General features: G+C 43.5%; 1 long non-coding RNA gene across 1 annotated transcript in view; it reads left to right on the top strand.

Annotated features, from left to right (window-relative positions):
- The window catches only part of LOC138683736 (uncharacterized), a 58,837-nt gene that overhangs the window by 10,780 nt on the left and 25,665 nt on the right, over positions 1-22,392 (top strand). Inside the window, exons 3-5 of the long non-coding RNA XR_011323165.1 lie at positions 15,445-15,564; positions 17,280-17,427; positions 21,465-21,538. This is a non-coding gene — a long non-coding RNA (uncharacterized lncRNA). The remainder of the gene's footprint in view (positions 1-15,444; positions 15,565-17,279; positions 17,428-21,464; positions 21,539-22,392) is intronic.

Genomic DNA, 22,392 nt, shown 5'->3' with positions numbered 1-22,392 from the left:
AAACCAAGCAAATCTGTAAGAGAAATTCACAACGGGCTTTGTGAAATATAAATCTCCTCAGAATGGTGTTACTGTGGCCACAATATAAGACAAAGAAAGTGGTATGATAAAAAAGTTTTTAAAAACTCACTAAAACTCAATTATAAGTGAAACTAAGATATATATGTTATTGGCTGGGCTACAAAAGTTAACATCAAAGTAGTGAATGCACCAAGCTGTTTTAAAATATAAATTGTGTTTTGTTTAATATTTCTTAATTTCTGATGAATTCAGTTCAAAACATTTTGCACACTTTTAATAGCATTGGGTTTGTTCACTCCATGCAACCAAACAACCAAAGCACATGCATTTTCAAATGGTGATCATACTTAAAATGGGAAAGGGGGCAGCTGCAATGGAGATTGTGCTGAGGAGCATGGGTGGGCACCTGAACTTGAAATACAGTGCAACCTCCACAGCAGCAATAGGTGTGGGAGCTCTGCACTTTTGAAGACTACGTCAGAGGTTGGGCTCAACACTGAAGTGTTGTAAGGATGCTGAGGCACGTGATGAGCTGGGCACTAATCCTGCCTCCATGGGTACAACTTCTCAGACACCTGGTGAAGGTAACTAGCTGCTTCACAAAGAATATTTGCTAAGGGAGACTCACCCCACTGCAGGACCCCAACGCACTTACCTACTGCCCCTCACTGCTATTTGCTCCAAGACAAGTTTCCCTTTATTTACTCCAGCTGTGCACTATGCAATTAAGAACAAGGCCAGGTGATGCATTTTCAGTTCCTCTTCTTTAAATCCTGCCTTTTCACTTCCCTCTGTGGTAGTTGGTGATTCCTGCTACTTGGCTTTTGGCTCATAAAAGCCAGCAGTCAGAAGGGTTGCCTGTTCTTTCACTTCCTTCATGTACTCAGAAACGTTTCTAGGAAAAGCAAGCTAAGGTTGTGGTGTTGACTATCTGCATGCAGTAAGGAAAAAAAAAATTATTTTTCTTCACAGAAATATGGGATACCTCATCCACAAAGTGAGTTACTGCACAGTGAGATAATGTGGTACTGGGTTTGCAAACATGGAAGCTGAAACCATGATTTTTGGGTCCTAGGGGAACTGAAACCTGGCTCTGGATACCAGCCTGTAGTTGCTGGATGTGTTAGAGCATGAGGGACTGGGTAGATGCTCCTGTTGTTTTAGTAAGTCCCAATAGCCTTCTTCAAAGGGCTGCCATAGAGTATCTCAGGGAAGCAGGAGTCAGGACAGGCACATGAATAACTTGAGGGTCAGGTACTGCCTTGTCCAAATATGAAGGCAAGGGCATAACTCCTTTCTGTGTCTTTGTTTCTTTGTTTCCCTGCCCCGAGTAAAAATACTAAATTAAAAGATCCCTGAAAGATCAGAGGGGCAAATAAAGTCACAGCAAAGGTTAAGGCACCAGCCTGATGTTGAAGTGTGCTGGGATCTGGTGGAGGTGCTGTGTCTGCTCCAGCCTCAGCAGCCTGTGAAGAGGGAGCAAACTGTCCCAAATGTTACTGCTCCCTACCAGCTTCTGCATCCCCATCCCTGGAAGGGGCTGTTCTGCAACCCAAAACAGCAGGAGCAGCCCCAGGGAAACTGATGTTTATTAATACACAGGCCTTGCAGAGGTCCCTTGCAAAAGACACCTGTTCTCCATGTTGGGCAGAAGAAAGATCCTTCTTTTAACTTAGACCTAAAACTCAGACACTTTAATTGTCTAAATCAGGAGTCACACACGCCCTGCACATCCATCAGTGAAACTGCTGAGCAGTGAAATACCAAGAAGGTTGTGCTCTCCCCCAGTATTCACCTAGAGGTGCTCATAGGTGAGCCCAAGGCATTTAGACAGTGCTGTTAGGAAATTAAATGAACACCAAAGGGATTCTAAGCAGACCAGCTGCATTAGATAATAAAAGGGTAGTGATGACACTGATTGGGTGCATCAGGGCTGGTGTGGTTGGAATGGCCCCGTGGAGAGCAGTAGAAAGATGGGTGAGTCGGCCCCTGCTGTGCTTCCTCCAAGCATCCCTTCCCCTGCAGGTGAAAAAGCCAAGGAAAAGAGAAGCAAAGACTGTCCTAAACTCACAGATGAAGGGCCTTGCCTTTACCAGGTGTTAGCTCACTGCGAGGGCCATGCCCGAGCTCTGCACTGACATCCAGGCTGCAAACTTCCCAGAACTCTCTGTCCAAGCAGCTGCTCCCGACGGCTGGGTTGAACTGGTAGGTATGTGGTGCAGCAGTGGGCACCTATTGGGAACAGTGTTAAATGCCTTTCCCAGTGTTTGGGGGAGTGCTGCTGCTGCTGCAAAAAATGTGAAATCTGGGCTGGCAGTTCCCCCTGGGGCTGTTCTTTGTGGCACAAGGGATGGCTGGGTGCTGCAGGGAAGCTGACAGGCTTTGGTCCACTGCAGGCACAGATTTACTGAGGAGGCCAGTGAGTTGCAACCAGCAAGCATGCTGCCAGCATAGGCAATGGGATGAGACAGTGCTTGAGTGTTCCTGCTTGTCCCCAGGATGGAAAGGCACCTGGCAGCAGGGGATAGCAGGTCCTCCCTGGCTGGTACCATGTAAAATGTTTGCTGGTGCTCAAGTCTCACTGTAAGCTGATTCACTGAATAACAGAGGGATTAATATTTGGAAAGGGCAAGCCTGAGCAAAAGACAAGATATGGTGTGTGTAGTCTGCTTGTGCTCATAAACCTGCAGGTAGGATCTCAATGGGTCATGGTGATGTGCTCGGGCACCGCAGAGCCTGTGCATGCAGAGGGCAGCCTGCCCTGCTCACCTCAGGGCATGGCAGAGGGGTCAACTGCTGCGGGAAGTATTTTCATGGAAGAGGACTTACAGATTGCACGCAGCAGCAGCAGACGCTTTCTAGTTCTTTGTGTTCTTTCATCCATGTCTCTTGTGGTTGGACTTGACCTTAAAGGTCTTTTCCAATCTAAATGATTCTATGATTCTTGACTTAATTTAGTGGGAGATATATTTGACTGGACACATCTAAAGTGGGTGCAAACTGACTTTTATAGTGGTGCTAAGCATAAGCAGAGAGAGAGAGAGGCTACTTTTTACATTGCCACATGTTAGAAAAGCTGAAACTGAAATAGTTGTGATGGTGGTATCATGCCTATCAGGTCATCCCTGATGCCTTCGGCAGCCCAGAGAGGGTGTGCAGTCTCCATCTGAGAGAGGAGAGAGATGCTCAAAACCTGGAGAGAGGCTCAAAACCTGACTGGATGCTGCTCTGAGCAACCTGCTTTGGGTGACATGCTTGAGCAGGGGGACTGGACAAGATGACCTCCAAAGGTGCCTTCCTACCTCATGCAGCCTGTGATGTTACAAATGATGAGCTCTTAGAAGCTTTGGCATTCTTGTTTCTTAAGCTCCTTCCTATTGACTTGGAGTGAAAACGAAATGGTTGGTGGATTAGTCCCCCTTTCCCTCTGGTGAATGGCTGTGTTGGGCCTCCAGCCAGGGGCAGTTCTGAGGGCAGCTGCAGCACTTCTCCCTTGCCATGGCTGCCAAGGACACCAAAAGGCTTTGAGCCCCAGAGTTTGAGCAACAAACTGAAAACTGAAGAAAAACCTCAAAGTGAGACAGAATAGAAATAAGAGTTTAAAACAAACAAACAAACAAAACCCACACCAAAACAAAAACCCCACCAAAATCCCTTTGCTACCTACTGCACCCTGCAGGCTGGTCCGTCCTTTCAGGCTTTGCTCGCTCTGTAGTGGCTTTACCCATTTCCCACAATCTCCTGTGCTCCTGAGTGAGCAATGGCCATATCCCCAACATGTGGCCTGCCCTTCTCTTTGATAGGACACGATCGGCTTGACAGACCCATTTCTGCTGTGGATAGGATGGGGCTGTCTGCAGATAAACTCGTATTCTTGGAAGTGGGCAAAACTGGAGCTGTATTCCTATTTGCTTCTGTGTGCCTTTGCACACAGACTGCATTGAAACTATTTCATTAATCACTTTTCTCTCTCGCACCCACAGCTCAGGCATGTGCATGTGCATATGCATGTGCTGGGGGAGGGGGGGGTTGCTTGCTGCAGGAGACCTACACAGACAGGAGAAAGGGGTAAAAAAGACTTGCCTTCTGGAGCAGCATTAGCTGCAAGAATCAGACTATCCTATCTAAATGTTTATCTGATTTAAAAAGAAAAAAGAGAAATTTAAGAAAATAAATGCATTAAAGACTAAAATCTTGACAGTAAGGAAGATTGACCTCTGGTCCTTTAGAGGAAAGTGTTTAACTATTTGGCTCTGTCTTGCTTTAATACTGCCTACTTTGATTTTAAAATCACCTACTTTGAAAATAGATTCATATATTGCAGTTTCCAAACAGTATGGAGCACTGCTGGAAAAATCCTTTGCTGAAGGAATGGATGTCATTAATCTGTAGTAAGAAAAGGTTGACTGATGCGTTCTAGAGTCTGTTTTAACCTGTCTAAATTACAATGTTTTCCGGTCATTTCTTAGAAGAAAATAATCAACTAATGTTTTTAATCATTCATTTATTGCCTAAGCTTTTCACAGGAATTGGCTTTGAGTAATGTGGGGTTGTAGTCTGTTTTCTTTAAGTTGTGTCTCAACATTTGTCTTGGCATCATCAGGAGGGTATTCCTCTGCTGTAGCACCCCTCAGGTGAATCCCTTTGTGGCTGAAGAAAAGGCAGATACCTTTTCTCCTACTCCAGGATATGTCCTCGGGGATTCAGCAGCTTTACAGAACTGCAAGATCTTCCAACTGCAAGATCTTGGTTGGCCCTTCATACTCCTATTGGGCTCTTGTTTAGCAGGAGGGGAAGGGGAGGAAAATCAGTCTCAGCCAAACAGTATGTGGTGCATGGGAACATCTTCACACATGCTCGTGTTCGTGTGCTGTGTCCAGCAGACTCGGGCCCGGGGCTCTGGGCTGCTCCTGTTGTGGCAGGGTGCTGGGAGATTGCACGGGGTCATGCCAAGGACCTGGGGGCCTTGCAGCGTTCAGCGTTTGAGTTGCATGTGATGATGAAACCTGAGGCCGTGTTTAAAAACCCTGAAATGCAAAATATCATTCGAAGCCAACAGTAAAAATGAGGCAAAGGGAAGAAAGGAGTTACTCCCTTTTAGAAAACAATTTATGTTCTTCATTTATTAGCTCATTGTTCACCTGCCATTTGAATTTCTAATGTATTACTTCTGCTGTGTGTAGTGTTGGATACTGATGAAAATGTCTGTGAAATTAGAGTATGATTTGAATGCAACATAAAGGCTAATTTTATTTAAAGTCATATTATCTTCAAACTGACGACCTGTGTCCAGTTTATATCCTGTTACTATTTATTGCTTGTACCATCAATGTGCCTGGGAGCCCATATCCTCACTGTGTGAAGGACTTACGGAGAAGGGTCCTCTCTGCCTCTCTCCCCCCATTTCTTCCTCCAAGGAGTTGTATTTTTCTCTTGCTTATGCATGCTTTGTGAGCAAGGCCAATACCACATCAGGTGGAGCCAGCATTAATCCAGTGAAGAAAGAGCTGAAGGGACATACCCCACAACATACGTGACCACAGCCTGGTCCTGGCATGCCCTCCTGGGCAGCTCTAGCACAAATTGCCCTGGGTAGCCCCTGCCCGGGAGCAGTGGTGTGCAGCAGCTCGGGCAGCACGTTGCAAGCGAGCCACCTCCACTCATCTGCACAGCACCCTTCAGCCATATGGTGACATTTGCATCTTCATCCATCACTCGGTATAATGAAAATACAGGCATTTGTTTTGCTGCAACACTCGTCTTCCATGAATGTCTTGACATTTATGTGCCACCAAGAGACATTATGTTATGTCAGGATTTTATTCTTGTGGCATTATCTAGCCCAATTAAGGATGTCCCTACCTGCTTCAGCCATGTAGCAAAGTAACAATGAAGTTGTATTAATTTCTGAGTCTTTTGAAGTTGTAACGAAGGAGGCAGCTGATGCCAGGAGGATGGGTGTCCCATCCCCGCAGCCTGCCTCGAACACTGCTTAATGCCATGCCATGCAGTAAAGCTCTCCATCATGTGTTCAGAGCAAACCTGTGTCCTCAGCTCCAGCAGCCCCAGCACTGGAAGAGACACTATTCCTGCATCTCTTTTGTAGATCAGCTACTATAAAACAGAATAATTGTGTTTATATGATATTTTGCAAAGCCAGCTTTCTGGAAAATTAGGGAAGATTAGGCTTAAATCAGCCTGAGCAATGGGAAAAGCAGTCACCACGCAGATGAATGCAGGCAGTGTCCATGGGTGCATAAGACTTTTTTCTTGCCCCCATCTCCCTTTCGTGGTGTGCAGCCTGGGTGGGCAGTGGGGCAGGTAATAAATGAGGCAGATCTGCGGAGATGCCCCAGGCTTTTGCATTATTCAAGTGTCTTAGCACCTGCAGACAGTCCAGGTGTCAGCTGGTGCCATTTGCTCACCTTCAGCTTCTGCCAGGTGCTGCAAGTTGTGTCCTCTCTTCTAACCTTCCTGAGGTGCACCAGGGCTGGACCAAATACCCATAAGGCCGCATGCAGGATGTAAACCATGTGGTTTGCTACCAAACAGCTATCGTATAGTATTAGCATGTTTTTGCTCATAGAGGAAAATGTAATGGTTTGGGAAAAATGAACTGTGGGTGAGGAAGAAAAATCATCTCCTACAGTTTTTGCAAGTATTATCAGACTGCAGGGCAAGAACATTTTTCTTCCTTACGCAAATGGAATCAGTTTCCTCTAGCATTTATGGAAGCATCTTTTGTACAGATGCATATATCTATCTACGTATAATACAATTCCTGGACACTTAGAGATGCTGTAAGAGTCATCAGGATTTAAGCACAGTGAGCCAGCATGCTCAGAGGGTTAAAAAACTGCTTAATCCTTCTTGCTGGAGTAGGTTTGCGTTAACGAAGTGCCCCTCACTCCTGCAGGGCTGTAATTCAGACAAGGAGACAAGTTCCTCGAGGGTGCCCTCCCAGGGCCTTTCCTCCCAGACGTGGGTGAGACGTGCTACATCCCAAACACAGCTTCATGTCCATTCAGCCACTGACTTCTTGGAGAAGACTGTCATTAAAATTGGAGACTTTTTTTTCTGCTATTCCTTCTTGGAGATGAGTGTTTGGTATATTGAGCACTCCTGGTTTAATTACAGGGCTCTTCCCCAATGTGGGCCAGATTTCACAGTTCATTTACCTGCCTTTCAACCTCTGATGTCAAAGTAAAAGTATAAATGTCTTAAAATCACAACTTGGTTAAGAAAAGAGGGATTATTTGTCTTTAGAAAAGGTTGAAAAAAGACTTGATTGGAAATGGAGCCAAGTAGGTCTGACAGTCTAGGTCAGTGGAAAACAAATTCAGTAATAACCTACGAGATGGTTGCTCCTCAGCACAGCCACTCTTCTGCTTCCCACTGCGGCTAGTGCAGCCGCCACTGGTGCCGCAGCTGGAGGGACCCCCTGAGACCCACGCTGGCAAAGGCCAGAAGACGTGAAAAGGGCTCTTCCAGCTGGGGGCTGGCTGGATGCTGGGCGGGTTTGGTATTGTGGAGTGTAAAGTGAATTATCTGTATCTTTAGTAGGAGGCTTGCTCATTGCTGTGTCTCATGGGGAAATTAATGATTGTCTGCAGCTAAAATCCCTAAGGCACGTACCTTCATGTTTTAATTGTTACTACTGAAGTCCCCCTGACTTTGTAGTCTCTCTATTCTCTCTCGTTAGCAGAACTGGTAATTGTATTTTAAAATAATTATAACATTTCCTCTGATGAGCTTAGCTTGTTTAGCCAGGTTGAACAAAATTTAGAGGGGATGTAATATCTCAATAAACATGTTGGGTGGTAAATGCTGAGGAGAGGAAAGAGCTCTGTGAGTTGAAGGATAATATTAGCTCAGGATCAAATGGCTACATATTGATCATGAATAAATTCATCCTGTGAATTAGAAGACAATTTCTGGGTACCTGAAGAGGCAAGTTCTGAAGAGCTTGCTTGGTCAGGGAAATGGGGGACTTAGGCTTGTTTTGAGACGGAGCTTCATGGCTCTGCACAAGGGGCAGAATAGGTGAAGGGAGGAAACCTTGGAGAAAAGGGATGAGGTTTGTGCCGTGAGACCTTGCATGCAACAAATTGAATCCAAAGGGGTTTTGAAGAGACACCGGATTCATCTGCTAGCACTGTGCTGGTACTGTCATTACCTCGTCTTTCAGCTCTCTGGGGTGCCGGGAAGGACACGTCTCCTTGGCCTCCCCTGGTGCTGGTGACTGGTGAACCAGGGTGGGGGCAACATGCACGATTGCTGCCGGGGCATTCGCTTCAAAGGAGTCTCAGTGTATGTCCTCTTTTCTGCTCTGCTTAAACCCGTCACCAGAACTCGGTCTAGACAGAAGGGACAACAGAAGGCTTCTCATGTCTGCTCTGGTAGCATGATCCTGGTCTGCTTTGCTGGTCCATCTAGGATTTTATTTTCTTTTAGGTTTTTGCAATAGCACATCAATTTGCAGTTATTGGAGAGCCAGTGGTGTGAGTGGTGTCCCTGATCTTTCCTGTTCTCTTCCTGTGGATGGATCTTGGTTTATTATCATAGGCTTTTAGTTTGTTGCAGAGGGGGATGCTCTGTGGCCCGCAGCACGTCCTGGCAGATGGGTGGATATCCTGGGGTCCCTCTACACTTGACAGTCACTGCCTGGCACCTTGTGATCATGACAGTCCCCCTAGCTTGGCATTCATTTATGTACTGAGTACCACTGTCCATTGCCCTGCAAATAGCTCTGGAAAGCAAGAGGTTTTTAGTCCAGGGTGAGTTTTTACAAAAGGTGTATTATCATGACTAAAATTACCCTCCTGTATCTATCTGCTGTGCACTTTTTTCCAGTGTTCATACATGAAGTCACAAAGTTCTATTTAAATGAAGATTTTTTGCTTAGAATAAACTTTCTCTTTAAAAATGCTTAGTTATATCAACTAGCCCTATGATAGCTCAGAATATAACATTCACAGAGTGGGAACTGTTCGCAAAAAAGCTGCTTGTTTATCTGTGAAGTGTCTCTCTGACAATTAGCAGTGTGTTGTCTTTGCCTGAGACATGATTGTGGAGTTGAGCCTTCTCCCATAGCAAGTCACAGGACTTGCTGGGTGCAGCCCTTGTAGTACTAACTGTTGAAGCTGAGTTCTTGGGGACAGAAAAAAACCAAGTTTTGGCTATCTTCTTCTGTTATATTCTTAAAGTGTAGGCAAATGCCATTGGATGGACAAATCTAGCAGTTTTGACAAAAAAATTCTGGTAATTTTGGCAGTATGGTGTGCACACTGAAACAATATTGAGTTTTCAGAGAATCGAGGTTTTCTGTGAGAATGTGATGTGACATTACCTGAGAGTGTGGCCTGTCCTAAAAAAGCAGGTTCTTTCTTTTTTTCATCCTTCTGCACTCACTGTTTGAAGTTCTCTTCTGAAAACTTTGTACATAAACCACCACAGACAGAGCCAAATCTGGCCTAGGGAGCGGCACCTACAACTTCTAGAACTATGAAGAGATGTAAATCAGGCAGTATGTCCATTTTTCTACTTTTTGTGTGTGTGTGTGTATGCAAGGTAGAAGGATGAAAAAAAGGTTGACAGTGAGCACAAATATTGTGAAAGCACTGATTGAATACTGCACCCCCAGTCAGTCAGTAGCTCTTCAGCTCCTCGCTGCCTAGCTATTTCCTCTTCTGTTGGAGCAGGGTACAGTAGGAGTATTAAACTCTAGTGATCAGTTTTGGTTAATAGAAGACAAAAGATGAAACTAGCTCATCTGTCAGGAAGATTTGTTTTGGAAATGCCAGCGGGGTCAGAGAGAAGTGAGAGCGACTGGTCTAGCAAGGAGACAAGTCTGAGGAAGACAGTTTTTGGGCAATTTCACTGTTCCAAAGCCTGGAGCCGTATAGACGCGTCTGTGTATGTGCATGCAGGTAGATGTGGTGTGTCAATGGCAGTAGTTGTCCTTTCATCAGAACAATATTTCCTACTGACATTTTTATCTTTCGGTATGGAAGAATTTTTTGTTTGGAAAACACAGCTTGGAAATAATTAGTCTTACTTTACATTACACTTTTGATTTTAAGCACTTTACCATGGGCAAGCTGATGAATTAATCATGGATACCTTAATAAAGAAATACAATAGGTCAATAAATTGTTCATAACCATGGCTAATAATTTTATACAATCATAGATGTGCACAGGACCATCTCTGATGCCACGGGAGCCTGGCACACTCTTTACAAGTAGAGTCTGCATAGAAATTGTGACCAGGGATTGTTAAAAGCCACCTATTTCACAATCTGCCACCTGTCTAAATAAGAAGCGTGTGGGTGTGTAATGTCAGTGTCCTCTGCGGGGGCACATGGTCGCTTCCACGTGTGCATGGCGTTCTTTTGTCTTAAAACAGCAGAAGCTGCTGTGCCAGGTGAGGTTTTTCTGGACAGCTTTGTCACTGTCCATAAACAAAATCAAATCAGTCTGAATTGTTAGGAATATTTTTGTCACTCTTTCCAGTTTACCGGGATCCTGCACATTCACTCCCTGCAAGAGGAAGTCCTTTGAGGATAGCTTTTCATTACATAGGAGCTAAGATGGGTATGCTTGTAACGCTTAAAATGTAATTCCCTCTTTCTACTCAGAACATGTAGCAGTCACACTGTAAAGAACAAGATCAGTGCCATCACTCAAAGACTTTGGAGTCACTAGTGTAAAATGAAGGCTTCTCTAGACTATCCAGGCAGTGCATGCAGCCCAATGTTACTTATTTATTCTTCAGAATCACCTACTGTTCATGACTGTTTAGTCTCATACACAAGTCATACAAGGAGGCACCTGCTTTCTGCCATTTATGCTTATAAGCCCTAGAAACAGTGGCTGAACAGCAGCTTTCTCACTTCCTATAAATACCCAGGTACTTTGAACACCCCAATTCTTTGTGAACATCCACTTAGCAAAAACCACATAGTGCCCAGTGCTGGGCCAAAGCAGGCTGTGAGGATGGTGCTGTGAGAGGCCTGTGGGCTCTCCAAATAACATGACTGCAAAAATATTTCAAAATGCCCTTGAGTCTACAGAGTTTGACTGGTTTATACAAGAAACAGTGGGCTTGTAACTCATTTTTATACAATATTAATGACATTAAACAATCTTTTCCCAGATGATCTGAGCAGAGATTATTATTTCCCTCATTGCCTTTATATTTACAACAGATAATAAACTTTAGAAGGCACAACATAAAGCAATTCACAGTGTGCCTCTGCAGAGGCTCTAATGCACAGTGTTAACTTTACTTCCCCCTTCTGTGTACACATATCTAATCAGGATTGTACAGATTTTTTACAGGTTTTACAGAATCCCCATAATAGTATCTGAAGTGTTTCTGTGGTACTTCAGTCAGGCATGGGCCATTCTGTAATATGACTTCAGAGGGAAAAATGTAGTTGCAGAAGAGCATTTTACATTAGAAATACTTCTGTTTAGATTTGAACCTTTTTGAGTTTCGGGTCCTATTAATGTTACATGGATACTGTTCTGGCAGCAATAATAAAAAGCTGTGAAGCCAAGGCTGGGTCATATGTAAGGATGGGAATGACCGTCTTACAGAGATCACAATGATGAAAGCACTGTTCATTGACGCTACCTGGCACCAGCACCATGAAAAAACTGTGAATTTCCGACTGAACTTTTTCTGCCTGAAGATATGCAAATAGGAGCCAGGCCTTCCTGAGCCACCAAGTCTAGTCTCCCTCTATCCCTGTCCGTCACTTCATGTTTTCCCACTCACATGTCTGCCAAGCCCCACTTCAGCATGTTGGCTTGCCCACTGCCCCAGGCTGAGGCTGCTCCAGAGCCTCTGGTGCCTGGGAACTTTCCTATCACTTCCAGCTTGATACTATTAGTGGCAGTTTGTACCTTTTGCAGTAGTGCCAAACACACCTCTTGGCTTTAATAATTCTTTTTTCTGGTGTTTAGTTGAACCACACTGTATTTCGAGAGAAAAATCCCATCACTCCCTGCCAATGGTTTCTACAGTAAACTGCTTCAGGATGTTTCGAGCCCTCGCAGGGACTGGCCAGCCACTCTTACCTATCTGGATGTGTGCCTGCTCTAGTCCACATTCATTCATACCGCAGACAAATGGCTTTCATTGTATGCCATTGCATTTAAAAATCAGATTATGTTAGCAATTTTTTTTATGTATTTTGTAATTTTATTGTTTAATGTTAGTCACTGGATGAGGTAAGCCCATAGCCTGGTGGATGGGACCTCTGACCACACTTCTGTGTGTGGTTACATTCACCTTCTCTCCACCCTCAGGAGTATTTCATTATCCCTTGCAAAGTGGTGGTCACAGAGTTTTGCTCCAGGAGAGCCCATAGCTGGTGGTTTGGGCACTCAGGCAGGTCCTGTGGGCTCAGACCCTTCTCGGTGAGGTTTCCTTATGGAAACCCTTGCTGTGGGGATTTGGGCAGTCCCTTGGGGTCCACAGGGTCTTTCCAGGGGACAGCAGGGACACAGGGTGTTGATGAACCAGTGTGGCAGGTTGTGGCAGTACACTTCTCCGCACCCCCCCGCCAGCAGGAAACAAAACTTCTCCAGGCAGGGAGAAGGGGAAGGAAAAAAAAAACCCCTAAACCCTGGAGGTTGACATTTGAACTGGCCAGTCGAGACATGCCAGGTACACTGAGGTGACCTTTTTGGCCACTAGGGATTAAATGACCAAAGATCAGGTTCAACAGGGGTATAGACGGGGTCCCGCTGGAGGACGTGTTGGAATCAGTCCTCCTCGGAGCAGCGGGTCTGCAGTCGGGGACTCCCCCTCGGGTCGGGGCACCGCTCGAGGTAACTCCTCGAGGGAGAGAGCCCTCAGCCTGTAGGGGAGTGACATATGCGTTTTGAGCCATCACTTTAAATCTTGGGGATTCTTAAATCGGCCATGTGGTATTAATTCTCTTTACATCATTGAGCCTGTGGTTTTATAAAATGTTACTGGACTTCTAACTAACTTTTGCTGAAGAATAAATCTGAGTTTTAACACCTGTTGGATTTGAGTGTGCATGCATCCGTAACACAGGTGAGGAGGGAGTCACAAGGTTTAAACTGGTGACTCTGCATCCTGGTGTGGCAAGTCGGTAGTTTTGGGGCTCTGGTGATGCGCTGTACCTTGGAGCTGTTCCCCTAGCTTGTGGGTACCAGTCCAGCCATGGGGACCTGGACACCTTCACCTCTTCAGCACAATGGCCGAGCACGGGAAGCTCAACCTGTGGCTGCCTGCCACGGTCTGGAAACTCTCCAGCTGAATGGTACTGATGCCAGGGCAAGGATTTTTGTTGCACCACCGCCATCAGCAGGGGGAATATCACTGAAATAGGATAAGCAAATGGTTCAATGTTACCTGGAATATTTTTGTAGAAACTATGGCAACAGTCTCCCTCAAAATAATAGCAGCTTTGCTGTCTGGGAGCTCACCTTGCACCTGCTTAAGCTGTTACTTGTGGCTAATTCCTTCCCTGCGCTAGGACTGCCCGAACAGGTGAAGCCAAGCACCTAAGTACCTGTTTGAGAGTTTGGTCATTCAGCCACTGTGGCATCAGAGGAACAGCTTGAGACTAATTTTCTCAGTGAAATCTCTGTGTATTCATATAAGTGTGTGTGTGTCTGTGTATGATTTTCACCTAGATCATTTTAATTTATAGATGTATAAAAGCTCTCACAGTTTGCTGTTCATCCTGCATTGTTCGTGTACACGGACAAATCACTCTTAAAAACTGTGTCAGAACCAATTATTTATGGCCTGGGGAAGGTCTCATTTTTCATTATATTTTATCATTCTGCTTTATACTAATTACAGTCTGGGACTATTTGCTTATTTACTCAAACCTTGGTGGTTTGGCAGTATTTCTAGGTACTTCGCAAGGTAATGCAAAATGCAGAGAAGAGAGTTGCTTCCTGAGAGGGTCTGTTTTCCCCATGCACAGGGCTGCCACCATTATGGATGCATGGAGACACATACATTTTGCTTGTCCTGCCAACTTCTGTGTATTAATGCTATTTAGTGTTCACTGTGAGAGGGGTATTTTGGAGGACTTCTAAGGACCAGTTTGGTCTCAGAGCTGCTTTATTTGATGAGGTCTGTTTTGTTTGATGGGGTCTGTAAAGGGCATCTTCTCAGAAGCTGTTACAAGAGCATCTCCTGATGCACCAAATGGGCTGTACTCTGCCACTTCAGAGCTGTTTTGTACCTCGGGGGCTGTGGCAGAGCATATGCTGCTGCATGGTGTTGCTGCGTTGGGGGAGCTGGGCAGTGCTGTGGCAGTTCCCGTGCTTGTCACCCAGCTCCTGCAGCAGGACCAAGTGCATAGCGAGGAGGCTATGAGCCCTCGTGCTTCCTCCCTACTTTGCTGCAACCTCCCCGGCAGCTGATCTGTCCTGCTACCCTGAGGATGAATAATAGCAATAGTGATAATATGATTTTTGTCCCAGAGATTTCTGAACTGTACTGCCACATTCAAATGGGAGAATAACTAATAAAAAATAATCCAAGTATTCCAGGCCTATATTTCTTGAGGATTTTTTATTAACATGATTCACTGAATGCTGTTATTAAAATAAAAACTATTGTCCTAGTTGCTACAAACAGAGCCAATATTTTACAGCCAAAGTTGTTCTAGCTGCAGCTGCGTAGAGCCTGGTGCTTTTTATTAAGCCAGAGAGAGACAGAATTTGAACAATACATTAGTGCAAAAGGAAAATCTCATAATTTTGTTGCTTGACATGGTGATCCATCTGTAATTCAATATCATCATTCTTATATCAGATGGTAATTATATCATTGTGAGCTGAGGTACAAATCTGATGGTTGTTTTTTTTCTAAAGTGAATGGAGGACTTTTCAGCCATTTTTAAGGAGTTCTTCTTGCTAAGAGTAGAGAAATTGCTTTTACTTGATCCAATTTCACATTAAGACAAAAAGTAAATTTCATGCTACATTTTGTTTTCAGATGTAGGATATAAAATCATAAGCTACAAAAGAAAGTAGTGTACTGTTCCTATCCTTTGTCTCATAATAAAACAACAAGAGCCAAAAAAAAAGCATGGAGAGAAACAGAAAGTTTCCTAGGGAAAAAAGCCCTACCATGTGGGAGTGAAACCAAGAGCCTGTGCACCTTTCTATAGAATAAGTTGTGGCTTTATTTATTTAAGGAGCCGTGATTTGCCCACTGGAAGGTCAGGAGATTATATCCCCTTCCTAGCTCGGTTCCTGCCTGTGGTCCTTACTGAATGCATGATCTTTCATTTGCTGCTCTGATCGGCTGACTAATGGAGACTGAGGCTGCAAGATAGCTCTAGTTATTTAGTCTGACCAATATGCCATGTGCTGTAAAAATTCACCCTGGCCCATTGATCTATGATTTATTTTCCAGAAAGGTACCCAGTCTTGATTTGGAGAGACCAAATGATGGCTGCACATCAATGTCTCTTGGTGCTTTGTTCCAGCTGTCAGCATCCTCACCTGCCAGACTTTGTGTCCTCATATCTCTAAGGTGGAGATGTCTGCCATTCATTCTTGTTATTCTCAGTCTGTGACAGAGATGGCTTGTCTTTACTGATGGTTGTATTTCAGCAACAGCAAAAGGAGCCCTTATTCACTTTCCGAGCTCTACCGTTCTAGGAAGCTCTGCACTTTTTTATCCAACCAAAAAATATATAGTCATTTTTTAATTATATAATTAAAATATTATGCTAAGACTACCTAGCCACAATCAGAAGTTTGTCCCTTATCTTTGGCTGAGGAATAAACGTCAGAAACAGAACTATCACCTAGCAAAGGACAGTTCAGATAAGTGACATTTTCTTTGGAAGCCTTGAAACAGTACACTGCTGGAAAAACATCATCTGAGCATTTCCAGACAACACAGAAGAAAATTCACTACCAGAGAGATTAGCATCTTGATACACTGATGAAATACTACAAACTCTGACCCTGTCAGATCAAACCCAGCTGCACTTCTTCAATGGCCCCACATTTCTTCATTGTTTTGTGATCAGTATATTAAAAGTAGAAGGAAAAAAAAAAAAGATCGGAGATCAGCATCCCTGCAGAAAACTCATTTAGACTCAAACTCATTTAGAGCTGAAAACTCTTGACATCTTTCTGTGTTGCCATTGCAGCAGGTATATAAATAATCACTCTTCCAGGCACAACTCTATCAGACAAATCCTAACTCCTGTAACAGCTCTGTGTGATACACAGGTTAATTAGTCCTGGCTGTCAGTTATGCTTTCAAGGGTTGTATTCTTGTTTCTAAGGCAAAATTAGAGTGATTTTTGCTTAGAGGTAACAAACCCCAACAAATGGTCTTACTGAAATTTAGACCTGCCCTCTCAAACAGAAACCCAGAAAGCTGTTTGTGGTTTATTGAATCTCAGTTTCTCCATAGTATGAAGGCCATATGGCCCGGGTGACCAAGAGTACCCATGCCTCTGTGGAAAGCTGTGACTGACCCCTCATCTGCAAACCTGTGATTGTCGCTGTATACAGGTGGTGCCAATGACCTCCTGCACTACCCAGAGCCAGGCTGCCATCCCTGCCATCGTGACAGCCTGCTGTGAAGGACTACTCATCTTCAGGGTCAAAGCTCTCACCTTTGGATGAGGGTTTGCTGGTGTCATGGACAGCTTGCTGCTGGCCTTAAGCTGGAGGCACCAAGAGCAGATGCTTTGAGAGGCTTCTGGCAGGATTTTGATATCAAGGAGCGTAAAAGTCCTTATGTGAGGACTTGTGGACCTCTGTGCACAGATGTACAACTTTTTGGATCCTGGTTAGGCAGATACTTCTATAGGTCTGTATATTAGTAAGTCACCCAGGCGCTATTTCTCCCCCTTTGTTCCCTCCCTCCCATTGTTCATCCTCAGGGAGCTTGTGAGACAAGACATTTATGCCATACTTATGTAGAGATAGCAATGCTTTTCCTTCCTTTCCTTCTTTTTGCAGAAACCCCAGAGCTTGGAAAACCTGAACTGATGGGCAGAGAGCAGTTGATGGAAGTTTTACCCAGCCAAGACATGCATGAGGATTAATAGTTTTGTACCAGTGTTAGGAAATACTTTAATGTTCAGCTTAATCTTTTGGTCTCACCAGTATTTTCAGCACCTCGAAGCAGGCTACCAAAGTAGAGTATAGCATTGGGGTCATGTTTTGTGTTTTTGTCAGGAAGATTTCAGGTGGTCCAGAAACTTTCTCTTTTTTTCCAGCAAGGAAGGAAACATCTCTACTGATCCACATTCCTGACATGTCTAGTATCAACTGTCACAACCCCTTTTTCCTTTGTCTTAATATGAATGCTACAGGAAGCCTCAGATTGTACAGCATGCAGCTACATGCCTCATAAACAATGATGGCCAACGTGAGCACTTGACATCTGTACTTTGCTAACCATGTTTCATTCTCAATTTTAGAACAGAGTTCAAAATCTTCCTCATCATCTACAAAGCAATTGCTAGAATAATGATGAACTCTCTGCTTTAGGGACTTCCCCATCCTCCAGAAAGCTCCATGCTCCAGCGAAGATAATACTTTGGGGGCAGGTTCTTGGTTGCTTGAGATTCACAGAACATCTTCGGTTGAGTATCCCTGTAGAAAGAGGGGAGAGTGAGCGGAGCATGAGCCTGACTATGAAGTATATAGCACATTCTTCTTTAAGACATGGGACTGGTACTAAAGCCAATGGCAGGGGCGTGGAACTAGATGATCTTTAAGGCCCCTTCCAACCCAAACCATTCTATGATTCTAATGCATGCTAAAAAAAAAAAAAAGAACAAGACACCTAACCTCCTCCAATATATATATATTCACAACCTGCAGTAGGGCAAGCAATTGGCCCAGGCAGGCAGGAAGACGGGATGACCTGTGATTAAGGTGTTGCCCCAGGCTTTACCTCTAGGCTCCTCTTGCCCAGTTTTTAAATCTTTCTGGACCTTGCTATCTCATCTGTAAAATGATGGCTTGAAATACTGCTTTTGTCTTTCATCCAGATAAAATGAGATTATCTTAATGAATGATTGTAAGGGATTGGGATAATATGATGATAGGAAAAATAACATTTGCTTTTGATTCTATGGTCTTACTTGGATAAAATCCAACTTAATGCATAAATATCAAAGATTGTTTTTTGAAATTATGAATGTTGGACAAATAAAGAATTCAAGATATGTTTAATTAAAGCCCTTGGAGCAGCTTGGGTGAAAGTCACCATAAAATTGCTCATTATCATATTTCTACACTGGACTAAAGTGTAGCATCTTTCCCATTTTTTTCACTCAGCCTTGCTTCCTTTAGAAGGCATGTTCAATGCTTTGATACTGTTTCTTGCTTAAATGAGAAGAGCATTGTTTCTACGAAATGGCACAAGTCCAGAGCACGTCCCACTTGTGCTTGTCTGACACGTTACCACGATTGTGCCACACCGTGCTTACAAATGTGACCAAGCCATTGCTGCCAGTAACAGTCCATGCCCTGGTTAAACCTCAAATAATAGCCGATGCTGAAAAAGCTGCTGAGCTGAAGAAACCACCCCCTCACCCTGCTTATCACAAAACAAAGCTGTTAGGTGTAGTTTTACATGTAGCAGCACTGGCAGTGTTTCTCAAGTCTGAGGAGATGTTCAGCTGCTTTTATTTTGTCTTGTTATTTTGTAAGAAATTACTTAGTCTAGCTGAGATTTAATAAAGCAGTTCTATTATATTTTATGTTGTGGAAAATTATGTTGAAGGAAGAACATACTCAGTAGGAAAGCAGCTGTGCCCTTTCCTAATGGTTGTCTCCCTCAGGAAAGAGGGCTGTTGGCTGTGAGGACTTGCTGTTCCACTGCTCTCTGGGAGCTTTGGGGTCACAGTTCTCACTGCTATTAATTAATGTGAGTTACTTTCTGTGAAAGCAAGCCCTGCTGGCAGCAGGAAAAATTCCACTCACTCTTTCTCTTCTTCCAAGTTTTTGTAATTTTGTCAATAACTGCAATTAATATTTTGAAATCAGTAAACTCAAATGTTGTCAAATTACGTATATACTGCTGTTTAAAAAAAAAAAGGACAAATTGTGGCAATGTGAACACATTGGTACTGGTAGTAAGTGCAGTGGTGTGAAATGAAATCAGTCACGTTACTACTGGAAAATCTTTTGTGATTATCAAGTAAATAGAAAGTTCAGGGATTATTCCCAATTAATTTGATATACAAGACATTCATTCCCTTTGCTCTACACACTAGCTATTTCTACATTAGCCAATAAAATTAAGCTATCCATAAACCTGAAGGCTCTGGTCTCATATGCAGTTTAATATGCCAATAAGAACAATGCAATTTCCTGAGGATGAATAACTAGCGGCTTGCTGGGAGCTGATGGGCCAAGGTGTGCACAGAAACTATCACACCATTCTGGTCATTAATCCCTGGGATCAGCATGTTCTGATTATTACTGTGTAATTAGTTAATAAAGCCCCTTTCAAAGTGGAAGAGAACCGCTTTCTCTGAGCACAATGTGCATTGCATATATCATGGTTTATTCATTCTGGACGAATCTGATTCTCAATTAAGAGGATGTATTCTGGGAACTTAACGTCTCTATTGTAATGTTTCTGTTGTTTCCAACACTGCAAAAATAAAAGATGGTGATGATTATTAATTATTTTAATCTGAAGCAAATTTTTATACCCAACTTATATTGGGAACAGTATTTTGTGTTGGGTATAAAAAGTAGAGGTGAAGGAGGGAAACTGATATTTCAGAGAGACATTTGCCTGTGTGACTTGGAGAAGATGACATATAATCTGAGCAACAAATATTTTCACTTTCTGTTGTTCAGAAATGGAGTGATATTTGATTTACTATCTACTACTAAATTCCTATTTACTATGAAATGTATTTTTGAAATAACTGCTTTGAAGAGTAGCTAGTCTTCAAAAAGAATTATCTTGAGCTGTTTTAATTTAATGAATATATTGCATGGCATTTAAGTGTAAGTTGCCAGGACAAAGGTTTTGGAACTCAAAGCAACATTAGTGCTTTCTATGTCAGATCATAAATTCATAGAACAGAATATTCACAGAAATACATACAGACACCTCTTTGTAGTTAGGTGAAATTATTGTAAAATCTTAAATGAATATTCACAGGTAGGGTTTGGTTTTGCTTTTTTTTTCCCCTGGCAGTACTTGGCCCAGGTTAACTGATCAACTTCTCAACTTAGAAGACAGATCTTTCCCATTCCTCTGTGGAAGTTTGATGAGTTTATGTCCTGCTCCAGAAGACGTAGTAAGAATCAAATCCAGCCAAAATTGTCTCAATCCCTGATCAGTAGCAGGCTGATCTTCTTCATTATTAAAAGGGTCTTTTTCAAGATATGGATGCCGTTGTCAGCATCCTGAAACGGGAAAGCTGACCACCTTACTGATACTGCTTGACCAGTGGAGCTGTTACGGGTTCGTATAAGCAATGAACAAAAATGTCACTCTCCTCATACCATCAGATCAGCAGTAGTCTATTTTGATAACAAAACTCTGCTGGGAAATTAATGGGAGCACCTTTGTAGCCGTTTATTGTATAACAGAATCTGAAGAAGAGGTTGATTAGGTGGAGTGAGCCCAGCAGAGGGCCACCAGGATGCTCAGGGGCTGGAGCACCTGCCCTGTGAGGGGACCCAGAGGGACAGGGCTGCTTGTGCCTGGAGAAGGGAAGGCTTTGGGAACACCTCAGAGCAGCCTTCTCCTGCCTATGGGCAGGTCACTGAGAACATGGAGTCAGGCTCTCCACAGCAGTGCAAGGCAGCATGAGAGGCTGTGGGTCTAAGCTGAAACAGGAGAAGCCCACATTATATATAAAGGGAAACCTTTTTCCCTGTTGGGACAGTCCAGAGTGGAGCAGGTTGCCAAGAGAGGCAGTGGGGTCTGCATTCTTGGAGCTTTTCAAGATCGGCTGGAGAAAGCCCCAAGCCACATGGTCTGACCTTCTTGCTGCTGCTGTTTTGAGCAGGCGGTCGCACTGGGGACCTCCTGCCTTCCCTTCTAGGCTGGTTTACCCAAGCCCTTTAGAAGAGAGCCCAGAGACATCCCTGTGCCATGCCTACTTGCTTAAATTGTGGTGTGCTGAATTTGATAAGCCATGCAGTCTCTTTCAGTCCTATCCATGTAAGAGTTTTATCTATTTGTTCACTTGTTTTTTTAAACCAAGTTTATAGTTTGAAACACTTGCTAGCCCTTTTTCCACTCAATGTCTGACTCATGCTGTGACACACTCATGCCATAGTTCTCTGTATCTCCGAACTTCCCATTTTGAGTAATGGTTCTCCCTCACAAGCTAAGATGTTTTATCAAGTACTGTGAACAGTCATTCTTTTAAGTATTTTTTTTCTATACACCTCTGACTATCCAACATGCCATCCCTTCTTCAGGTGCATCAGTGTGAGCAGTCTTTAAAACTCAACTGGATCCCTGGGTGCAACAGACCTCATTCCACATCTGCAAGGTTGGTACAGTCTGTATTTGCATTTGTAGTTAAGTCAAGTGAATGTTTCTTCTTCTATGATTGAATTTGCTCAGCTTGGGGATTATCTTGGTGAGGATTCTGCTGTGTATATCTGCTCTCTCTGCTGATTTCTTGAATGCATTGTACCTTATTTACAGTCTTCTGCTGCTACCAAGCAAACTTTCTGTATAATTGAGTTTGTTTCATGTTTTAGCTCATTGCTTAGGTTATGAGCAAGCTGCTGTGCACTGAAGCTCTAGAAACTATAGCTGGTGAAGGTTTTTCAAATTTCAGGCAACACTTTTCCCTATTATCTTATAAGAAACATTCCAACTCATTAGCCAGTTCATGTGCTTTGAAGCTATTTCAGAGCACTCATTTTTCAATTGTGACTTCGTAAAGAACAAAGTCAAGTATATGTTCCACCATTCAGGACTTCAAGCCAGTTACCTTCAGCTACGCAATAAATTAAATCAACTGTCTGGCAAGAATTGTCTTCCATAAAATCACATTGACTCAAGTTAATTATTGTCTTCCTCTAATTCTCTATCAGTTAAACCCCTACGATAGATTAGAGACACTCTACCTAATAGCAGCCAACAAAGGTTCAATGAAGAAGCTGTTTCTCCAGATGAAACTAAAGAGCATTGACTCAGGAAAAAGGAAGAAGGAGGGAAAGGAACACAGAAAATACAGAAAGCTGGGGGTAAGGCAAAAAAGGCCTTAACCTTTGAGATCAGCTGTACCTTCTTGCCTGCAGAGCAAAAACCTTCACTAAATGTTTGGGCAGAATAAAAAGCAGCAGTGGCAAATGTGCTGCCATGGCAGATGTAAGAAGGCTCATTTTCTGTGGG

Source organism: Haliaeetus albicilla, chromosome Z (assembly GCF_947461875.1).
Source record: "Haliaeetus albicilla chromosome Z, bHalAlb1.1, whole genome shotgun sequence".
In the NCBI taxonomy this organism is placed as follows: domain Eukaryota; kingdom Metazoa; phylum Chordata; class Aves; order Accipitriformes; family Accipitridae; genus Haliaeetus; species Haliaeetus albicilla.
This window is presented reverse-complemented; position numbering and strand designations above follow the sequence as displayed.